Here is a 24288-nt window from a genome sequence, read left to right on the forward strand (position 1 = left end):
AGCATTCAGCCCCACCAATTCCCACTCATCCTGCAATTTCTACAGCCTCCCTTGTTCTTCCTACCAAGACGAACCACGTCATGTGTCAAATGCCCTGATCCTATCCTAAGGGATTTGATGAAACGTCTGAAAAGACGAACCAAATTTTGGCAGTGATGAGATTCAAATCCACGACTCGTTCGAGGCTGCAGTCTCAATTCAAAGCCTTGCAAACACTCAAACGCACTACTGCTGGCAATATGATAGTAACTATTGCCTTGAGTGGTATTGGTGCTGAATAAGAACTTAAGTAGCAGCAGAAATAGACCATTTTGTCGCTCGAGCCCCTCACAGTTCTATAAAATCAGAGCCAAGGTAACAATCTTGAGGCCATTCAGACCGTGTCAGAGGAACATCGACCATTCAGCTTTTTGATGCTGCTTCGCCATTCAATAAGATCATGGCTGACACAACAGAAACCCCGCGCGGCGAGTTAGCCAGAGGGACTTGTATAGAATTTCAAACTGTGTCGTGATGCGGTATTTCTGGATTATGCTTTGCAGAAATAGGATTGGGCTGGGATATTTAGGAACACCGGAGAGAAATTGATCGAGCAATGGAATCGTGAAAGTTCACAGCTCATTAGGACCCATCGTGCCCTCGTCAGCTTTTTACAAAGAGATGCCCAGTTAGTCCCAATATCTTTCTCTTTCTTCATAACCCAGCAGCTTTTCCATTTCAAATATTTGTCCAATTCCCTTTTGAAAACTCGGAGTTAAGGAAAACAATATTGAAAAAGGCGCAGGACCTTCAGCAGTGTCCATGCTCAGTGTGTGAAAATTAGCAACGTTTCCCTGGCCCATTGTCGGCATTTTATTTCATTCAAAATATAATACAGTTCATATAGTATCATTAAAATTTATTGAGATCACATTGACCAACCTGCCACCAAGGAATCATGTCTGACCCCAGTGATCTGTGAAAAATGTAACCAGATCAAATGCAGCCACTAGCGGGCGCTCCAGTGGCGCAATCGGTTAGCGCGCGGTACTTATAGAGCAGTGCGGTCAGCGGGCTATGCCGAGGTTGTGAGTTCGACCCTCACCTGGAGCAGAGGTTTTACTGGAGCTACTACATGTGGAACCACATTTGGATCCGAGATTCTTGAATTAATGGCACGGTTTTCAGCCGGCAGCATTGCAATGACAGAGCATAAGCGCATCCTCGACCACCGTACTAGTTTATTAAATTCTGTTACACAGAGTTGTTGTACAGGAAGATCAACAGCGACTCATTTACCATCTCTTGCATGGTTTTAACTTGTTCTATTTGACTAAAAACGTTAAGAAAATCATGTTTAAAGTGTTGCATTTCCACCACTGATCACACTAGATAACATCCGGCTGGAAGTGGTCAGTAAATCCTACTCCCCAAGTTCCACGGTGACAGACAGTCTGCTCCTTGATGCAGTTCCTGATACACGCACGGGGAAAGCAGATATCACCTGACTCATGAAACGCGCATAACATCAAGCTGACCTTTGGCACCAAGCTGATGGTGTATTAGGCCTGTGTCCTCAGTACCTTGTTGTCTGGCTGTGAAACATGGACGACTTACAGCTATCAAGAAAAGAAGCTCCACAATTTCCATCTGTGCTGTGTGCGGTGGTTATTGGGAATCTCCTGGCGGGACACAATCAGGAAGCGGCAGCCCTCTCAAAGACAGAGCTCCCAAGTCTGTTAGGCTCCTCAAACAGAGGGAGGTTGGATGGCTCGGGCCCGTTTACAGGATGGAAGGTGGTCACATAGCTAAGGGCCAGTCGGCAAGTGAGACGTCCAACGCTCTGCTTGTATGACACTCACAAGCGTGACATGGAGGCCCTAATTAGCGATTATCAGACATGAATTTCACTCGATGACTACAGGGGAAGATGGCGGCACTTCCTGTGAGCTGTTGTGCATCACCATGATGCCCATTTGCTACAGCGGCTTGGCAACAGGCGCCAAGACTAGAAACAACAACCCATAACATCGCTTTTAGCTTCATGTGAGGCACTTGTGATGGAAACTGCCCCTCAAGGATTGACCTCCTCAGCCATCAGAAACTGTGCAGCATATGGAGACAACCCATCTGAAATAGATTTGTTTGATGTGTGTCCGTCATCTTTCATGAATGGAAGGATGACGAAGATCATTGTGAAATTCATTTGCAAAAAATATGACGTGTTTCACACACAGACACACACATACACACACACGAACACAGCCAGACACACAGAGATACATTTGCACACACACACATACACACACATAAACACATACACAAGCACGCATCAATACATATAGATAGACAAACACGCACGCGCAGACACAGACACACACACACATGCACACACAAACACAGACGTACACAGGTGCACACAGACATACAGGCACACATGCACAAATACACACACACAAACACACGCACATACACAGACACACACATATAAACGCACGCTCACACACAGAAACACAGAAAGACACATAAAGAAAGACACACAAGAGCACAAACACACGGACACAAACGCACACATGCAAAAACACACACACACATGCACACACAGAGACACACACGCACACACCACACACACTGACACACAGTGACACACACACACACATACACACTCTCTCTCACACACATACACACTCTCTCACACACACACACACACACATACACCCACAGAAACAGACACACACACACACACATACATACACACACACACAAACACAGACGCTGACACAAACACACACACAAACGCACACAGACGCACATGCACATTCACACACATACACATATAAATACATTTACAGACACACACTGATACATATAGGCAGACATACATGCACACACAGATACATACAGTCAAAAAAACAGACACAGATACACAGACGCACACATACAAAAATGCACACACGCACAAAGACACACACGCAGACACATGCACATACACATAACCACACACACGAACACGCACACACACGCCAATATGCCATCTTGCTCTAACGCCGGAAAAACCGCATTTCAAATTAATATTCCCATCTTGACGACCTGGGTGGCTCTGTAGCACTGAGGAAAATGTCACCCAGTATCTTTCAGGTGGTATCATGAGCCAATAGACACTGGCATCCTGTTTCTTGAGGTGTAATCGTTGCAATGGTTGCATTAAGGGGCCACCTATCATTCAATTTCTAATGGAAACTTCTATCGTTATTATTAGTGGAAACCTTGCGCCTGTCAGTTTTCAATAGGAACTTTTATCTTTTATTGCTGAAGTTGACGCTGCTGCTGTTAGTTGCTTCAATGAGGGCTCTTCATGTTTTATAATACAAAGCAATTATTTTCCATTTTGCTGATACAAAGACTTGCATCTTTGAATGTATCATCAGGACCTGTCCCTCTTCTCCCCAAACTAGCCCATATCACATTTGTATATTAAATCCAGGGACAGTTAGTGTCCTCGCTGCACAAACCCATACCTCTGTTTGTGTTACAGCAGGTCCTGCCTCTCCAATCACCGAAGTAGCCCATATCTATGTTAATAACGTACCAGCCCCAGTTACTGGTATGACTGTACTGGTCCATATTTCTATCTATATTACATCAAATCCTGTCTCTATTATTAATTCACTAGCCCATATCTCTATTTATATTACACGAGATCAATGTCTCTGTTAATACTTAACAAGTAATGTCTCTATTATGACTGCACTAGCTGATATCTCAGTTACTGTTACAGTAGAGCCCGCCTCCGTTATTGCTGCACTAGCCCATATGTCTCTTTATATTGCACCAGGTCGTTTATCCTTTTATGCTACACCAGACCCTGAGTCATTTCAGGTAAGATTCCATAGATTATACAAATTAACTAGACAGACAAACCAATCCAAAAATGATTACAACGGTCGGGGTGGAAATTTTAAAGCTCACAGTTAAAAACCGTAGAAAGAGAACAACGAGAGTTTCAATCCTTTCCAACAATTGGAATAATAAATCGGATAATTTCAGGTGTGTGAATATCATGTCAGGTAAACGTACAGGATCATTTTTTCCGTCGCTTGCGTACATCATCAGACATTTGAGGTAAATATCAGGAGTTTCTGTGAGATGCGGCAGTGATCATTTTCCATTAAGATGCTCGTCATTCTCGATATGATTCTAATCCCTGAGTTCCTCAGGATTGTGTCCGAGGCCCAAGCATCTTCCGCTGCTTCATCAATGTCCTTCCCTCCATCATCAGGTCAGAAGAGGGATTGTTCATTGATGATTACACAATGTTCAGCACCAGTCATGATTCCACACATTCTGAAACAGACCATGTCCAAAAGCAGCAAGACTTGGACAACATACAGGCTTGGGCTGATAAGTATCAAGCTACATTCGCGCCACACAAATGCCCGGTAATGATCATTTCCAACAAGAGAAAATTGAACCACTTCCCCTTGACATTTAAAGAGGAATTAGTATCACTGAATCCCCGACTATCAACGTTGTGGGCGTTACCATTGAGCAGAAACTGAACTGCACCAGCAATGTAAATACTGTGACGACAAGAGCAGATCAGAGGCTGAGAATGCTGCGGAGAGTAATTCACCTCTTGAACCCCCAAACTCGCCCAGCACCTACAAGGCTCAAGTCAGGAGTGTGATGGAATACTCTCCACTCGCTTGGCTGAGCGCGGCGTCAGTAACACACTAGAAGCTCGACACCATCCAGCACAAAGTAGCCCACTTGTTGACACCTCACCTACCACCTTCACCATTCACTCCCTCCACCAATGATGCCCAGTGGCATCAGTGTGTTCCATCTACAAGATGCACTGCAGGAACTCATCAAAACTCCTTCGACAGCACGTTCCAAGCCCATGACCACTACCAGTTAAAAGGGCAAGGACAGCAGAAAGATGGAAGCACCACCAACTGGGAGTTCCCATCCAAGTCACTCACCATCCTGACTTATAAATGTATCGCCGTTCCTCCACTGTCACTGGGTCAAAATCCTGGAGCTCCCTTCCTAACAGCACTGTGGGTGTACCTACACCACATGGACTGCAGCGGTTCAAGAAGGCAGCTCACCACCAACTTCTCAAGGGCAATTAGGGATGGGCATAAAAATGTTGGACTAACCAACGACGCCCACGTCCCGTGAAATAATAAATAATATTTTTCCAAATGATCCTTGGGAACAGAAAAGTCGATTCTTGGAAGTGAAATGGTCAGTCTTACATCACTTTATAAACAATGGAAAACAACCGAATAGTTATCAATAAATAGTGGCAATATTAAACTATTTGCAATTAAAATGCAGGAACTGTTTGGGATTTAACACATTCCCTGAGGGTGGAGATGGGCTGAAGGTTATCATTCAGGTTAATGTCGGGGATTATTCTTTATTAAGTTCATTTTTGCAAAAAAGCGTTATTAGAAAACCGGAGATTTAAATGAATGGGCAATTTCTCAGAGACAGAGAGAGAGAGAGAGTGAGAGAGCAATAAGTTTCAGTGAGTTAGACGCTGTCTCAGGTGGAGAGATGACAGACGTTCAATGAATGTGGCGACAAACGTGCCCGTCTTACCAAAGAAATGGTTGGCATGACATGAATTTTTAACAAGACCACACAACAGAATATACTATCAATAAATATTTGCGTTATTAGACGATCTGTAGTTTAAGAGAAAATAAACAAAGCTGAAACATTCTGCTGAAGGTAAATCTTTGTGGAATGATGAAGCATGATTTTTTTTCACACACACACACACAGAACAGGCGATGTCTCTTATGTAATTATGTTGGCTGTAATGAAAATGAATATCAGGAGCTCTGCGGAACAAACAGTCAAACAAACAAAACCTCTAGTTTTAGGCCAAAGTCAGAGGCCCATTTGTAACTAAACGTCCACCTTAAAGAGACATAGAATAGTGTAGTAACAACAGAGACAGAGCCTGGCGTGGTAATTACTGAGACAGGGCCTAGTGCAATTTAAGCAGGGAAATTACTAGTGCAGTAATAATAGAGAAAGCATCTAATCTTACTTAAGCAAAGACGTGACCTAGTGCACGAATAACAGGGATGGGGACGAGTGCTATATTAACATAGACAGGGTCTACTGCTGCAATATGGGAGACGGGGCTAGTACAGTAGTTATTGATACAGGGCCTGGATCAACATCAAGTGAAATAGGGCAGTTATTACAGGCACAATGCATAGAGTAATTGTTTCCCAGAGTGTCTAAGGCCGTAATAACGGAGATTGCCTCCAGTGTAAGAGAGACAGACATGATCTCGTGGAGTAAAAACAGAGACAGGGAGAGTTGAATAGAAGCAGAGACAGAGGTAGAAAGACAAAGCCTCTGCAAAGACAGGATCCATTTTAATTGAAAAGACGGACAAGTCCAACGTGATACAGGCTAATATAGAGTCTAGTGTAAATTGTTCTGAAATGGTCTAGCGGAATATAAGTGCAGACATTATTCACTGTGTTATAAGCAGTGCCGTGATCTAGTGGAACATAAGTGAGGCAGTGCCGAGTGCAGTAATAATTGAGACAGGACCTCGTGTAATACGAACCTGCCTAGTGTAGTAATAACACAGACTGGATCCATTATAAGTAAACTGATACAGGGTCTAGTGGAGCTTCACATAATTCAGGTCTCTTTGTAATAAACTGACGCAGTGTCTGGTGATTTAAATACCGCCAAAGACACGAGATTAATACAAACAGAGACATGGACAAGTACAGAAATGAGAATAATGGCTTAGGACAATAACAACAGAAACAGGAAATTGTGTGAGATGAATGGTGTTTTGGTGTAGCATTACCTGAGACAGGGCCTAGTTTCATAGACACGTGGCAGGTTCTACTGGAGTAATTGCTGAGACAGGGTCTTGTGAAATGCAACTAAAAACATGTTCTAGTTTTCTATAACCAGAGACAAGCTCTAGTGCAGTGCCAACTGGGGCATGGCTTAATGTAACTTTAGCCAAAACCTGCTTCAGTGCAGTCATGACTGAGATAGTGCCAAGTGTATTGTGGCCCTAGTCCAGTACATAAACAACTGTGACTGAGCCAATTACAGGCACAATTGAGAGATGACCTTCTCTAATATGACCAGAGTCGTATCCTAGTGTAATAGAAACAGCGTCTAATTTAATATGAAACTCTTTCGAGTTATCAACAGTCACAGATTGCAACTCTTTTCGAGTACAATCACAGTTCTTGGTTTCCGGGAGTGGGACATGAACCCACAACCCTCTGATTCAAAGGCGAGGGTGCTATGAACTGAGCCACAACTGACACCTCTAATTTAATTTGAACAGAGACAGTGCCAAATGCAGTAATAATTCAGACACCGCCTGTTTCATGTGATGTGAGCAATCACGATTTCACTGCCAACCACTGGTCAAACTTCGCTATTGCAGGTGTTGTGAAAATGTCGATTCCATTTACTGTTTCTGAGATCACTGGTTAAAATCAGAAATAATGGAAAACTTAGTCGGCAAGATTCGAAGCTGTGCGGGGTAACACCCAATGGATTTCAAATCCATCGCCTTAACCACTCGGCCACGACTAAAGACTTTGGTGGAAGGCCTGTATTATTTATATGAAATCATTCAATAGTTACAGCAGAGAAAGAGGGTCTTCTGCCCGCTTTGTCACTGTCACAACCCGACCTTTTCCCCGGAACCCTGCAATTTATATTGTCCCTCCTCGTTCTCCCTCCCAAACTGGGAATGAAAGCGTGAGAATGGAAGAGGAAGAGAAGTGACGGGATTTGTAGATCCCAGGGGAAAGAGACTCCAGGAACAGTTCATTGTGACAGTTCACATAGCAACAAGAAAACAACATTCCCTGAGGAGGGCCAAGAGTGGGAGTGTGTTTAGTTCAAACACAGAAGACTTGTTCAGTCAATAACAGCATCGAGTGTGTTAGACATGAACATGAAGTGAACAGCGAGGTGAAATAGTGCTACAAGCTGCGGATGTACAGCTCCCAATTTCCAAAACCCACCAACCTCATCAATGCAGCTCCTCTGAACATTTCGAGGCAAATATTGATCCTTTATAAGGTGCCGTTCCCAGAACTATACACAGTCCTCCAGGTGTGATCTAACCAGGGCTTTGCATAGCTGTAGCAAACCTTTCCCTCTTTACTATAACAGCCTCTGTTACAGGGTATACAGCAAGGGGAATTAGATTGTATAGATCGAATAAGAAAAATATGGAGATGCTTCTTCAGAATAAAATTCCTTTTCAAATTCCATTTGAAATGAACTTGATTGTTTCGAAACCTGTATAAGAATCCCCAGCCCACATCTCTGTGTCATCGGGTCAGGGAAACTTTGTTAATTTTCACACACTGAGCATGGACACGGCAGAAGCTCCTGCATCTCTTTCAGTTTTGTTTTTCTTAACTCAGAGTTTTCAAAAGGGAATTGGACAATGACTTGGAAGGAAGAAAAAAATCAGAGTTATGGAGAAAGGAAAGGAAATTGAGTCTAATTGAAAGAAAATTGTAAAAAGCTGATAATGATATGATGATTGAATGGTCTCCTCAAGCGGTCTGCCGTTTTATGATGACATTACCAGGTTAATTTGACGACAGCATTTCTAAATCTGCCACCCGAATCTTATTTCTGTAAAACAAGGACCCAAAGTGCTGCTGCAGGACCTCACAGTTTAACATGAGGTGCAGGTGCCTCTGGCTTTGTTAGGTATTGTTCTGTAGTGAACTGGTTATCACATGTGCACGAAATCACCAAGCCTCCTTAGACACCACCTTCCAAAACCATAACCATTACTATCTGGAAAGACAAGGGCAGCAAATAGATGGGAACACTGCCACCTGGAATTTCCCCTCCAAGTCACTCACCATTCTGACTTGGAAATATGTCGCTGTTTCTTCACTGTCGCTGGTTCAATATCCTGGAATTCCCTTCCTAAAAGCACTTTGGGTGTACCTACACCACATGGACAGTTGCATTTCAAGAAGGCAGCTCAGCACCACCTTCTCAAGGGCAACTAGGGATAGGCAATAAATGCTGGCCCAGCCAGCGAACCCCACATCCCGAGAATAAATTGCAAACCGTCTGCAGAATTAATCATTGGCTAAATAAAATTAAAACCAACCAAACACCCCCTTCCTTCTTACTCCCGTTCATCTCCATTCAGGATCATAATTCTTCTTATCCGTGTTACTAAACGTTATTTCAGTTGCAAACATTCATAAATTTGCAGTCTGAAAAGGAACGATAATTGGTCAAGTTGGTGACATCCTTGCTTTCTGGGTCTTTGTCTCTCCTTCGGCCTCTGTTACTCTCGGTGCATATGTCTGTGTGTGTCAATGTGGTTCAGTCCCCTGAGGAGTTGAATACATTTTTACCATCACAAACTTTATTCGCATTGGCTAATCCATATTACCTGTGCCTTTTATTGTAATTTCAGGCCTCTTTCATTAGAGAAACGTTTCTCCCCAAAATGACACGTTTATATAAAACACAATCAACATCCATTGTCACACAGCCACGGGTTGTTATTGGGTTCTTAAGCGACAATGAGAAAAAAATCCAACTCTCCTGTGCCCAACGAGTCCCAACAGTAATGATATTTTTATCTGAATATTAATTTCAAATATAATTTATAATCTGACCAACCATGCACCTCCAAATAACACATTCGAAATCTATGAAGCTATTGGATTCAAATAACCCCATTACTTATTCTCTCTTCTTCAGCTCCACAGTGAGTGAGACAGGGAAAAGCAGAGTAGCAGCAACATTCTGGCCCCGCACTCTCCAATCACCCGCTGCCAGCAGAAAGATACAGTCGCTTTGCTGAGTGTTTATTTTGTGAAATGGTGAAGAGCGAATATAAGAAGCTTGTAAGATAATGCGTTCAGTTAATATCCAACAACAAACAGGAACAAGGCAGCTTTTCTCTCATTTAAAAGGGCAAGTTTTTATAATACTACAGCATACTACAACAACTTACATTTAGAAAGCGCCTTTAACCTGTTGAAACGTCACAAGGCGACGCCCATGGTCATTATATAACAAAGTGTGACGCTGAGCCTCATAATCGGTCAGCTGACTAAAAGCTCTGTCAAAGGGGGAGGCTTTAAGAACTTTCTTAAAGGAGGAAAGTATCGATTTCATGTTCCAGCCAACAGCAATGGTTGTTCTCATTGGCTGAAGAAGCCACTTGTGTTCAACCTGAACAGACCATTGAGCCGGAGAAAGTTGACTGGTGAAAGAGATCGGGAAAGAAAAAATTCCAAAAGTAGCCTCCATGAGCCGAATTTCCAAACTGGTTAGCAGCTTCCTGATGGCCGACTGGTTCGGATTCAGCACTTTCACTGCATCACCCCGGGTTTGATTCCCTGTCAGGGAATTGAGATTTTCTGCTCTTGGGCGAACTGCTAAAGCCAACATTATTGTCTTCCTGGCTGAAAACAACACAGCACAGTTCTGTCACATTCAGGGCAATGAGAGTTGAAGTTTCACATCAGAACTGAAATGTCTCACGTGCAACAAGTCGAGAATAAATCCAGAGTCGGAGTGAGGAAGTGAAAATAAAAGAGAAGGGCTGTGATAGGTAACAAAGCACTGACTGTAGAGCTGGTGATGCGAGGCAAAATATTATTCCTGTATTACCCATGTTACCTTCAATTCTAATTTCCTTATTTATCCCATTCCCAACATTCCCACTGCAGTTTGGTGGTATATAAACAACTCCCACTAATGTTTGATGCCTCTTACTATTTATTAGCTCCACCCAAACTTATTCTTCAATCTAAGATCCTCTCCCACTAATGTGCGGATCTGGTCCCTTATTAACAGCACTAACCCACCTCCTTTTCCTTTTTGCCCATCCTTCTTAAATGACGATTGCTCTTGAATATTCAGATCAACCAATCACACTGCTCTGTCAAAGCAGAACACATGGCCGATTGGCCAATTTCTTTGCTGTAACTTTCTGCCATTTTGTGTTTCCCAACACCCCAGTTGTATCTCTCTAAATTTTACTGCCATTTTCTAACTCAATCCATCGAGATGTAATCCCTGCCCTTCTATCCGACGCTTTGAATTCAAGACAATGAGCAAATTCAGTGGGTTTTCTTGTCATTTCTATCACTGAATTTGACACCTGACTCGTTCAACGGCAATTAAGTAGTCTCAACCGTTCACCCCTTCAAAATGAACCTGTTGTGTTGCTTCTTGCAGTGCATCTGCTAAACAACATAAGCTCATCCCAGCTCATCTTTCTTCATAGTGAAATCCAGTGTGAAAATATGAACAATTTCAAAGCTTAACAACGTGCACAAGACTGGAAGGAGAATGTGGCTGTGGATAATTCACACTGTGCACATTCCTGTTATCAGCATCTCGGACAATCAGGAAAATGAGATCCTGTAAACCCTTCCCTTCTCAAATTCTCGTGTCTTCCTTCCCTGTCCCTGCTTCCCAGGGAAATATTGAGTTCATGGACTTACTGTGTCTGCATCAAGCAACTAATTGACTTGGGAGCTTGGGAGGTGAGGCAGGGACAGAAGCAGAAACAGATGTGACATGACAGTGTTTAGAATTTGATGTGTTTCAGTTACTTTCACTGATGAATTTCTGCCCTGTGTTCCCTTGTCAGTTTCACAGGAGCCGCAGTGATGAGGTTGGTGGGTTTTGGAAATTGAAAGTTGCACATGAGCAGCTTGAACAGCAGGTCGAACAAGTGCCAGTTCAGATTGAATGTTTGGGTTTGTGTGCGGTGTTTCATTTTAACAGGAAGGGTGAGGAGAGACAGCATCAATATAAATTGCTGTGGGGAACAGGCGATATTTTGGAATTAGTTAAATGGCTCTTCAGAGAGATGGCATGGACATGATGGGCTGAATGTACTTCTCTGCTGTAATCATCTATAATTTTATGCCGACCATATTAACTTGTGCATAGGGCCGTTCGCCATAGCCGAGTGGGTAAGGCGATGGAGTCCAAACCCATTGGGTTTTTCCGCTTTTCATTATTCCTGCTTAAACTCTGTTTCTACAGAGTTAATTATCGGTTACATTGAATCAAGTCCATCCAGAAACTCGGGAGTTATCCTATTTCCGTTCACTCCTGAAAACATTCACGAATCTTGCATTCGGAAATGGAACAGAAACGGAGCCAGGTTGGTGTCAGGCTTGCTTTCTGGGTGTTTTGTCTCTTCTTAGAAACAACCGCTTGCCCTCTGTCACTCTCGGTGTCTTTGTCTGTGTGTGTTCCTCTGTGTGTGGTTCAGTTCCTCATTTTTACCATCCAAACATTGTTCACCTTATTCCTGCGGCTTCATATTAAGATGGTCCAGAGAAAACAAAAGCGCTGTTTTAAATGATGCAAGAGGACATTTATTTCTGTTTCTTTTTGAGTGCAGGCTGTTCAGCTACTAAATGCCCGGACGTGACAAAACGGAGGATGATTATATATTCTCATTCAGTGCCAATGCCGGCCAACGTAATGGTTGTTTCTGCTCTGACTGTGGTTGAGTGGCCGAGTACACTGAGCTGCTGGTCAAGGTTCCTGTGATTTGGGCTCCACTCCCGCGGTTATTAAACTTTCCGGTGGTTTTCTTTTGAGACACTTCCTAAAAATGCTCCGTGCGGCCGGCTGATCTGTGCAGTGTTGCATTTTGGTTGGGAGGATGGGGAGGGGCAGTCGAAGTTGGGTTAATAGCAGGGACTGAAAATCCTTTTTCTCTGTTACTCCCTGTATCCATTCTATTATTTTATACAAACAACAGTTCGATTTCACTAAATAGTTGTGGCCAAGTGATTTTAACTGACGGTCTGTAGAATTACTTGTCGGTTAATTGGAATAACAACCGTCCAAATACCCCCGTGTTTCTTATTCCCGTTCATCTGCAAACATTCCCTAAATTCGCAATTGGAAATGGAAGCGTAATTGACCACTCCTGATCAACCAATCACAACTGCTCTTTGACAGCAGCACGCCAGGCCGAATGGCCTCTTACTTGCCGTAACTTTCTATAATTTTATGTTTCCCAATACCACGGATGCTCTTTCCAGGTGATTCTGCCATATTATAACTCAATTTACCGAAATGTACTTTGTTACCTTGTGTCCTGTCCTTCTGAAGTCAAGACCCGGAATGAATTCAGTGAGAGGTTTTCTTGCCATTTCTAGCAGGAGATTCGGAACCAGACCAGTTGAATGACAGTTTAAATGGTGCCAACCCTTCACTGCGGCTCACTGTGTTTTTGAGTGGAGATGATTTCTATTTGTTACAAAGTGCAGGATGATCTGATTAACTGACGGAGCTGGATCCCGATTCCGAATGGTCAATTCCTACTTCATTGCTTTTGTTCTATTTCAGTGGCAATGCTAATGAAGGAGATGATTAATAATTTGCACCGATGTGGTAGCGTGGCCGAGCGGTCTAAGGCGCTGGATTTAGGCTCCAGTCTCTACGGAGGCGTGGGTTCGAATCCCACCGCTGCCAAACATTTAGCAGCCCCATTTGGACAAACACACACCACCGAAAATTGAGCGTCCTGTGCTGCATTTTGTCAAGAAGAAAGAGGAGAGACAATACAAATATGAGTTGCTGTGCGGAAAAGGTAGGGTGTGGAATTATAGTAGTTGAGTTCCTCTTCCAGAGAGTCGGCTTGTGAACGACATGCTGAATGACCGTCTGATGTAGCCGCTTCTGATTTTATACAAACATCAGTGACGTCAGTGCAGGTCCTGTGTTCACGGTGGAGTGGATAAGGGGATGGGGTTGGAATCCTGTGGGGTCTCCTCACAGACTTCCAAATCCTACCAGCTCCAGTTCTCATTATTCCTGATTTTGATAAGGTGCCTATGGAGTTAATTATTAGATTAGTCAAAAAGAAAATGGAAGCATTTGTAAGGGCTAGAAGGCTGGGGACAGAAGAAGCCCGTGGAGAATACAAAGAAAGTAGGAAGAAACTTAAGCAAGGAGTCAGGATGGCTAAAAGGGGTCATGAAAAGTCACTGGCAACAAGGATTAAGGAAAATCCCAAGGCCTTTTATACATATGTAAAGGGCAAGAGGGTAGACAGGGAAAAGGTAGGCCCACTCAGGGATAGAGGTAGGAATTTGTGTGTGGAGCCAGAAGAAATGGGAGAGATACTAAATGTATACTTCTCATCAGTATTCACCAAAGAGAAGGACTTAGCGGTAGATTTGTCTAGGGAAGAGTGTGTAGATAGCCTGGATCATGTTGAGATCAACAGAGAGGAGGTGTTAGGCGTCTTGAAGAATATTAAGGCGGATAAGTCTCCAGGGCCAGATGGGATCTACCCCAGAGTACTGAGGGAGGCAAGGGAGGAGATTGCTGAGGCCTTGACAGAAATCTTTGTATCCTCACTGGCTACGGATGAGGTCCCAGAGGACTGGAGAATGGCCAATGTTGTTCCACTGTTTAAGAAGGGTAGCAGGGATAATCCAGGAAATTACAGGCCGGTGAGCCTTATGTCAGTGGTAGGGAAATGAGGGGCAGCATGGTTTTGTCAAGGGGAAGTCGTGTCTCACTAACTTGATCGAGTTTTTCGAGGAAGTGACAAAGATGATCGACGATGGAAGGACAGTGGATGTTATATACATGGTTTTCAGTAAGGCCTTTGACAAGGTCCCTCATGGCAGACTGGTACAGAAGGTAAAGTCACACGGGATCAGAGGTGAGCTGGCAAGATGGATACAGAATTGGCTTGGTCATAGAAGACAAAGGATAGCAGTGGAAGGGTGCTTTTCTGAATGGAGAGCTGTGACTAGTGGAGTTCTGCAGGGATCAGTGCTGGGACCTTTGCTGTTTGTGGTATACATAAATGATTTGGAGGAAAATGTAACTGGGCTAATTAGTCAGTTTGCAGACGACACTAAGGTTGGAGGAGCTGCAGATAGTGAAGAGGATTGTCAAAGGTTACAACGGGGTATAGATCGGTTGGAGACTTGGGCGGAGAAATGGCAGATGGATTTTAATCCGGACAAATGCGAGGTAATGCATTTTTGAAGGTCTAATACAGACAGGAATTATACAGTAAATGGCAGAACCCTTAAGTGCATCGACTGGCAGAGGGATCTGGGTGTACAGGTCCACAGGTCACTGAAAGTGGCAACGCAGGTGGATAAGGTAGTCAGGAAGGCATATGGCATGCTTGCCTTCAATGGCAGGGGTATTGAGTATAAAAGCTGGGAAGTCATGCTGCAGCTGTATAGAACCTTGATTAGGCCACACTTGGAATATTGCATGCAATTCTGGTCGCCACATTACCAGAAGGATATGGAGGCGTTGGGGAGGGTGCAGAGGAGGTTTACCAGGATGCTGCCTGGTCTGGAGGTTATTAGTTATGAGGAGAGGTTGGAGAAACTCGGATTGTTCTCACTAGAGCGACGGAGATTGAGGGGCGATTTGATAGAAGTTTACAAAATTATGAGTGGCATGGACAGAGTAGATAGTCAGAAGCTTTTTCCCAGGGTGGAAGAGTCAATTACTAGGGGTACATAGATTAAAGGTGAGAGGAGAAAACTTTAGAGGAGATGTGCGGGGTAAGTTTTTTACGCAGAGGGTAGTGAGTGTCTGGAATTTGCTGCCAGAGGAGGTGGTGGAAGCAGGTACGATAGTGGTGTTCAAGAGGCAGCTTGACAAATACATGAATAGGATGGGAATAGAGGGATATGGACCCCGGAAGTGCAAAATATTTTAGTTGACGGGCCATATGATCGGCGCAGGCTTGGAGGGCCGAAGGGCCTGTTCCTGTGCTGTACTTTTCTTTGTTCTTTGTTCTATAAACGGAATCAAAACCATTCCCATAGTTTCTTCTTTCCGTTCGTCTGTGTGATTGTCAATGTGGTTCAGTTCCCCAAAGGAAAGGACACATTTTTAACAGAACAAACTTTATTCACGTTAGTTGTGCATCTTCAGATCAAAAATTATCAGGGTGAAAGGTACAAAAAGAGTCTGTCTCCTTCTCTGTGTGCCCCATTGCAACAACAGCTTATATTTAGATAGCGCCTTTAACGTAATTCAACCGCCAAAGATAGTTCACAGGATCATTATATAACAGAGTCTGACACTGACACACATAAGGAGATGTTAGGCCACGTGACCAAAAGCTTGGTCGGAGAGGTAGGTTTTAAGAAGAGTCTTAAAGGAGGAAAGTGAGATCATGGCGGAGAGGTTTAGGGAGGGAATTCCAGAGATTGGGGCCTCGGTAACTGAAACCACGGTCACCAATGGTGGAGCTATTCTGTTTGGGAATGTACAAGAGGCCAGAATTAGAGGAACACAGATATCTCAGAGACTTGTGGGGTTAGAGGACATCACAGAGATTGGGAGAGGCGAGAACAAGGAGGGATTTGAAAACAAGGTTAAGAAATTTTGAAGTAGATACATTCTTTGAACGGGAGCTAATGTAAGTCAGTGGGTAGAGGGTGATAGGAGAATGGGACTTCCTGTGAGTGAAGACACAGGCAGCAGTTTTGGATGACCTCAATTTGCGGGTGGGAGAATGTCCACTTACATTCCAGAACTGACATTCTGCTGGATCAGCACTGCCCTGTTTCCAAGACCAATATTGATCCTTTATAAGGTGCGGTTCCCAGAACTACACACAGTCCTCCAGGTGTGATCTAACCAGGCCTTTGTTTAGCTGTAGCAAACCTTTCCCTCTTTTCTATAACAGCGTCTGTAACAGCTTGTACAGCAAGAGGAATCGATTGTATAAATCGACTGAGAAAAATGAGGAGATGTTTGGTCAGAATAAACTTCTTTCAAATATTCAATAGGAAATCAATTGCTTAAATAAATATTCCTCTTTATTTCGAAGACAACATGTGAATCCCCAGTTCAACTCTCCATGCCATTGGGTCAGGGTAACTTTGTTAATGTTCACACACTGAGCGTGGACACTGCAGAAGCTCCTGCACCTCTTCCAATATTGTTTTTCTTAACTCAGAGTTTTCATAAGGGAATTGGGCGATTATTTGAAATGGGAAAAAAAACTGCAGGGTTATGAAGGAAGAGAATGATATTGGAACTAAGTTGATAGCTCTTTGAAGAAAGCGCACACCCGATGGGTCGAATGCCCACCTAATGAGCTGTGTCAGTTTACAATTAGATTAATTTCTCTGCAGCTTTCCAATGTGTCACACCCCAGTTCTATTCCGGTAAACAGGATCTTGCAGCGCAGTGGGTCTACACAGTTTGAAATTCTATACAAGTCCCTTTGGCTTTTTCTTGCACATTGTTTCTGTAGTGTAGCGATGTCAACATACCATAAGTTAACAAATAAACAAGTAGTGTTTATCACATTCAATTCAGATGCGCAAGGTCACCGGTTCGAAAGCTGGCAAAAATATTTTGAAAACTGAATCATCTAATTGTGAGAAGTTGTACAATTCCTGTTTCTTGCTAAACAATAGCCGAATACATTATCTCACAGCCATGTGACATTGGCACTTCACCAGGCTTTGAATGATTTTCTCCAAAAGGCACGGTAATGAGAAAGAGACAAAAAATGAGACGAATTACAGTAAGATAGTTTGTGCATGTGTGAAGTGTTGAATGACCTGCTGATGCGCTCTGTCATTTTATGATTCCAATGTCAGATCAATTTCTCTGCCGCATGGCTATGTTTTTCAGCCGAATTGTACTTCCATAAAACAGGGTTTGGAAGTGCAGTAAGGCTGCACAGTTTGATATTTTAAGTCGGTCCCTGTGGTTCTGCCCATTGTTTCTGTAGTTACCAATTGGTTATCACGTACATGCAAAGGTCCCCTGTCTGGAAATGGATAGAAACATTATTGAAATTTACACATTCAAGTGTGAGAGAAAGTTCCATAATTCACATTTGTTGTTGAATATTAACTGAATATAGTATCTCGCTGCTACAGTAAATTTGCCCTTCGCAAAGCTGTAAAAAGCATTCTCAAAACGAGGAAGGGTGAAACTGACTAGGCACAAAAAACTAGCAGTTCCTTTCATCAACAACAGAAATTAATGAGTTTACAAATACAAATTCACAGTTACTTACTGACTGAAAGATGACTACCAGTGTGATCCAAAGACTAGCTTCATCGTAAAGACAGACGCAATTGATACTGTGATTGAACACGAGACATTGGGAGAGATGGTCCAAAATTACTTTGTATCGCACTTCATCATGGTTCTTAATTCTTTCATGAGCATCGTTGGCCAGCATTTTTGCACATCCCCAAATCCCCTTGAGCTGTGTAACTTGTTAAACCATTTCAAAGGTTAGTTGAGAATCAACCACATCACTGTGGGTCTGGTGTCACATGCAAGTCAGACCAGGTAAGGACGACCGATTGAATTCCCTGAAGGACTGGTGAATCACATGGGTTTATATGGCAATATCAGTGATAGTTTCATGGTCATCATGACTGAGAAAATACTGAGGACATGTCTGATCAGAATAAACACCTTTTGTAAGTTCACCATGAAATGATTTGCATAAATAACTTATGTTAATATCGAAAACTGCAGAAAGAACCCTACTCCAACTCTTAATTTCATTGTGTAAAGGAAATGTTCATTAAGGCAAACTTCATGGATTCTACAGAAACTACTTCTTTGAAAAGGAATTTGGCAATGGTTGAAAGGGAGAAAATACTGATAAATGGAAAGAGAGAAGGAAATTGGGACTAATTGGCAAGATCTTTGTAAAAAAAAACTGATATAAATATAATGGGTGGAAGGACCTCTTACTGCGCTGTGCCACTTGACGATGACATTGTTGATCAGTCTGTCTCCAGCATTCCTAATGAGAACAGCCGAATTCCATTTCTTCAAAACAAAGACCCAAAGTACTGCAGCATGACGTCACCTTTTAACATTCCAGACAGCTCCATTGGGATCCAGGCAGGGAAATGTTCCTGTAGCGTTGTAGTTACCCTGCTCATTTCGCATGTGTAAGTTATTCCATTCGATGCTCGGGGAAACATTATCACCCAACTGTGTGGAAAAGTTGCATCGCTCCCATTCCTGTTTGTTGTTGAATATGAACTGAATGCTGGATCTTGCAGCCACATTAGATTCGCTCTTCACCATTTCTGAAGATAACATTCAGCAAAATAAGAAGATGTTTCCGCTGGCAGTGGGTGATTGGAGAGTGCGGGGCTGGAATATTGTTACCTTTTCCTGTCTCACTCACCGTGGAGCTGAGAAAGAGCGATTAATTGATGGGCTTGTTTCAATCCAATAGCCTCGTTGATCTGTATTGATTTAGATGGGGGTTCATGATCGTCCATATTCTTTGTTATATCCGAAATGAATATCCATAAACAAAGCTTCGTGTGGGAGCTCAGTGGGCGACGGTGAGTTTTCAACGTGGGGGGTTTTCTTGTGGTTTCAGGGTCCCAGAACAAGCCAGAGAATTAATGAGTAATGATGGGGGGGGGGGGGGGAATGGCTATAACTTAGCCTCTGGGTGGTTTCGAACCACCAACCTTTTTGCTCACAGCCGAACAGGCTGACCAATTGCGCCACAGGGACTTAAGGAAAATGCCTGCACGCTGTAGGATATCCTAAAGCAATGGCTCAGCGAGTGAAAGCTTCAGATTGCCGCTACCCGAATGATAATTATCCTCTCAGTTTTACTCTTCCCAAATAAAGGGTGAGACATTCATTGTGGATACATGGAAACAGTCTGATCCCACCCACTGCAGACACATCCATGTCACTGGGAACCAGATCCCCTACAACTGGTGCCGTCTCCCTTCGAGCCTTTTGGTGCCTTGTCTGTTACCAAGTATTCCGCTTGTCCCAAAACCAATAATTCTAAAGGAGTTTCTCTGTTTCACAGGGAGTGGTTAGGATCTGGATTGCACCACCTGAGAGTGTGAGGGAGGCAGATTCAATCGCGGATTTCAACAGAGAATTGTACAGAAAATGCAGATCTCCGGGGAAAAGGTGGGGGAGTGGGACCAGGTGAGTTAGTTTCCAGAAGAGTAAGAGGCCTCCCTTTTCAGACGGAGATGAGCAGATTTTCTTATTCTCTCAGAGGTCGTTAGTCTGTGGAATTATTTTCCCCAGAAAGCAGTGGAGGCAGGGTCATTGAATTTATTCAAGGCAGAATTAGACAGATTTTTGATACACAAGTGGGTCAAGAGTTATGGGGGTGAGGTGGGGACAGACAGCAAAGAGGAGTTGAGACCACAGCCTGATCAGCCATGATCTTATTGGATGGTGAAGCAGGCTCAAAGGACTGAATGGCCAACTCCTGTCCCTGAGTCCTTTGTTCCTATGAGTCGGGCCGAATGGCCTCTATCTGTGGTGTAGCCTTGGCTCTGATTCTCTGACACTATGAGGTGCTTGAGGGGAAAAATGGTCTATTTCTGCTCCTATTTGTTATGTTCTAATTCAGAGCCGACACCACCCAAGGCAATGGTTGGTCTACTGTTGATGGTGGCAGCGTGGCTCCACGTTTTAACGAGATTGGCTTGGGTTTCGTTGTTTTCATGGGTTCGAATCCTCAAGCCATCAACGTTTCAGCTGTTTTGTTCTTTCAGTCACTTCACCTGAGCCCGGGCTTGTGGTTGTTGCCGTATTAAGATGTCCCTCCTGGCAGGATGAACCAGGAGAGATAGTAGGAATTGCAGGGTGACTGGGAATGTGTGGGGCCGAATGTCCTCTCTCTCTGTTAAACCTGTCTATGATTTTATATGAAAAAGGTTAAAATCGATATAAGGTCTGTAATCATGGCTGAGTGGTGAAGACAATGGATTTAAAATCCATTGCGCTCTCCCCATGAAGGCTTGAATCCTGCCGACCTCGCTGCTCCTTCCTTTAGGTGCCTCCAGATTAAAATTAATTATTGGGGAAATGGCATAAAAACCTTCCAACCACTCTCGGGTGGTTCTCCTGCTTCCCTTCCTCGTTTCTTCATTTCCGTTCATCTGCAAGCATTCACCATAATCTCTGTCTGAAATAGAACAATAATTAGACCTGTTGGTGACATCCTTGTTTTCTGGGTGTTTGTTTCTCCTCAGGCCTCTGTCACTCTCGGTGTATATGTTTGTGTGTGTTCCTCTGTGTGTGTCGATGTGGTTCAGTTCCCCAAGGGGGTGAACACATTTTTAACCATCACAAACTTTATTCACTTTAGTTGTGCAACTTCATATTAAAATGTTACAGAGAAAAATATCAGGATGAAAGATGCAAGAGGAGTTTGTCTCTTTCTATGTATGGACTACAACAACAACTTAAAAAGCACCTTTAACCTAATGAAACGTCACAAAGCGTTCCCCAGGATCATTGTAGAACAAAGTGTGACACCAAGTCACATATTCAGTCAGGTGACTAAAAGCTCGGTCAAAGGGGGAGGCTTTAAGAACTGTCTTGAAGGGGGAAAGTATCGATTTCATGTTCCAGCTAACAGCAATGGTTCTTCTCATTGGTGAAGAAGTCACTTGTGTTCAACCCAAACAGATCATTTGGCAGGAGAAAGTTGTCTCTGGTGAAAGAGATCTAAAATGAAAAAAAAATGTCAAAAGTAGCTCCATAATCCAAATTTCAAGCCTTATTGGTAGTTCCTCTGGTGTCCCGTGACTCGGATTTACAGCTTTCATTGGGCCCACAGTGGTTAGGCTGGAGGGTTTTAGAAGTTGTATGTTGAACATGAGCAGCTTGTCGGACTATTTCACCTCATTGTCGATGTCATGTTCCAGCTCACAGCAAATGTTCTTGTTGGCTGAAGAATTGGTTTGTGTTAAGTCTAAATATTCAGTTTTGTGGTAAAGGAGGTCTGAAGTATTTTTTTAAATGGTAAAAGCAGCGTAGATAAGCCACTCCGGAAGAAAACTTGACAGCTTTTCTGGTGGTCCAGTGGTTACGATTCGGTGCTTTTAGCGCCTCAGGTGGGGTTTGGTTCTGGGTCAAGGAATGAAAGTTTATTGATTTTGTGAAATGTTTAAAAACGAGTGTTGCGAACTTATTGATTGAAAACATTTAACAGCTGCACCAGAGTCAGTGGAGGGGGAGTTGAATTTTTGCCTCAGAGCTCAAAATGTCACATTGGGAACAGTACGAGAACAAACACAGACGTGGAGTGAAGAAATGAAAGAAAGACAAGAGAAGGGCTGGTTGCAGAGCAGTTTACATAGTGATGTTGGTGCGAGGAAAAATATGGGTTGGAGAAGGATATACTTTGCTGCCTCCTGTTTGCACTGGCACAAATATTACTCCTGATCGATCAAACAATCAGAACTGCTTTTTAAAAGCAGTACACAGGGCCTAAAGACCTCCTTCTATGTTGTAACTTTGTATAATTTTATGTTTTCCAACACCACGGCTGCTTTCACAATAATTCTGCCATTTTATAGTCCAGACCAGCGAGATGTAATATCTTACCTTGTATTCGGCTCTTTTGAAACCAAAACACGGAGCAAATTCAATGAGTTTCCTTGTCACTTCCAGCACGAGATTTGTCACAAGACTAATTGAGCGACACATTAATGGTGCCAATCGTTCACTGGAGCTCACCGCGTCCAAAGAGCACTGTTACCATCATCCTGTATGTACCTTCTTGCAGGACATCTGCTGATCAATATAGGCTTATCACAGCTCTGCTTTCTTCACATTGAAACGCAGTGTGAAAATATGAACAATTTGAAAGCTGAACAACCTACACAAGACTGGAAGGAGAGTGTGACTGTCGGTAATGGGCACTGTGCACATTCCTGTAATCAGCATCTAGGAGAAGATGAGATCCTGATGTCTTTTTACTCTATGGTCTGCAAACCTATCTTATTGTGTCTTACATTCCCATGTACTGACTGTCTCTGCATCAAGCAACTAATTGACCCGGAAGCTGAAAGGACAGAGGGAGCTGGACGAGAGGCAGGGACAGAAGCAGAAAGAGATACAACATGAAATTGCTTTGAATTTTATATGCATCGGTTGCTTTTACTGGTTAATGTCTGCCTTGTAAGTTTCACAGCTGCCGCAGGGATTCGGTTGGTGTTTTCCCTTAAAAGCAGCAAGATTTTAAAAAATGTCACAGCGCCCAAGGTAGGGCTCGAACCCACAACCCTGAGATTAAGAGTCTCATGCTCTACCAACTGAGCTAGCCGGGCATGCGGAAGAAAAAGCTCCATATGCCAACGTACATGTAAACAACTGTTGCTTTCCACCTGGAGCTTCAGCTTGTTCTGAATTTCAAAGTGTAGAAGGTGATCGACCAGCAAAAGCCCCAAGGTTGCAATGCATTCCTCTCAATCATCAATAACATCGTTCACATCTTCCACTTCTTAGCTGCACCTCCTTCCAAACATTGCAAATTCCTCTTACATCTTTCATCCTGATATTTTTCCCTGTAACATTTTAAGATGAAGCTGCACAACTATTGTGAATAAGGTTTATGCTGGTAAAAATGGGCTCACCCCCTCGGGAACTGAAGCACATTGACACACACGGAGGAACACAAACAGACATATACACCGAGTGTGACAGAGGGCAAGGGATTGTTTCTAAGGAGAGACAAACACCCAGACAGCAAGCATGACAATAACATTTTTTTGCCAGTTCCAACTGCAAGTTTCGTGAATGAACAGAAATAGGAAAACTCCCGAGTGTTTGGATGGATTTTATTCAATTTAACCGATAATTAACTCTGTAGATACAGTTAAAACCAGGCATAGTAAAAAACGGGAAAGAGCAATGTATTTGGACTCAATGGCTTTAACCACTCGGCGATGACGACTGGCCTTATGGTATACAAGCATAGATGGGGAAAGCAGAGGAGGAGGTCATGCGGCCTCTGGTGGCCGATGGAAGAGGAATTCAGCGACTTTGACAACCCGCCTTTTCTCCACAGCAATTTATTCTTGTATTGTCTCTCCTCGCTCTTCCTGTTTAAGTGAAACACTGCACACGCCTGCTTCAACTTTAGGCTGGCACTTCGATTAATGGGAGTTCTGAAAGTGCAATTTTGGCCAATGTAAGCTTCAAACCGATCCCTCTACAGAAAGTAGAAGTACAATCTAGCACCTTAGACTGCTCGGCCACACTATCAAGCTCAGGCTGTTACTCCCCATCGCCTTGGCTGGTATTGATACTGAAATAGAACAGAAGCAAAGCAGCAACAATACGTCATAAGGCCCCACAAGCCTCCTCGGTCACTTTATAAGATTATGGCGGATCTCCAGCCCCAACAGCAATTTGCCACCCAATTCCGATGGCCCTTCATTCCCTTAGAGCCTAAAAACCACGAGAATTTTTGGATAAAAACAAAATGCTGTGGAT

At 43.3% G+C, this 24288-nt stretch overlaps 4 non-coding genes across 4 annotated transcripts; 2 read left to right on the forward strand and 2 right to left on the reverse strand.

Moving 5' to 3' along the window:
- Window positions 1-997: 997 nt before the first annotated feature.
- trnai-uau (transfer RNA isoleucine (anticodon UAU)) lies at window positions 998-1092 on the forward strand. The gene is made up of 2 exons: window positions 998-1035; window positions 1057-1092. It is a non-coding gene; the product is annotated as a tRNA-Ile (tRNA).
- Window positions 1093-7504: 6412 nt separating this feature from the next.
- On the reverse strand, window positions 7505-7587 carry trnas-uga (transfer RNA serine (anticodon UGA)). Its single transcript has one exon. It is a non-coding gene; the product is annotated as a tRNA-Ser (tRNA).
- A 5834-nt stretch (window positions 7588-13421) lies between these two features.
- Window positions 13422-13503, forward strand: trnal-uag (transfer RNA leucine (anticodon UAG)). Its single transcript has one exon. It is a non-coding gene; the product is annotated as a tRNA-Leu (tRNA).
- A 9544-nt stretch (window positions 13504-23047) lies between these two features.
- Window positions 23048-23120, reverse strand: trnak-cuu (transfer RNA lysine (anticodon CUU)). Its single transcript has one exon. It is a non-coding gene; the product is annotated as a tRNA-Lys (tRNA).
- Window positions 23121-24288: the final 1168 nt, after the last annotated feature.

This window comes from Cetorhinus maximus, chromosome 23 (genome assembly GCF_964194155.1).
Source record: "Cetorhinus maximus chromosome 23, sCetMax3.hap1.1, whole genome shotgun sequence".
Classification (NCBI taxonomy): Eukaryota; Metazoa; Chordata; class Chondrichthyes; order Lamniformes; family Cetorhinidae; genus Cetorhinus; species Cetorhinus maximus.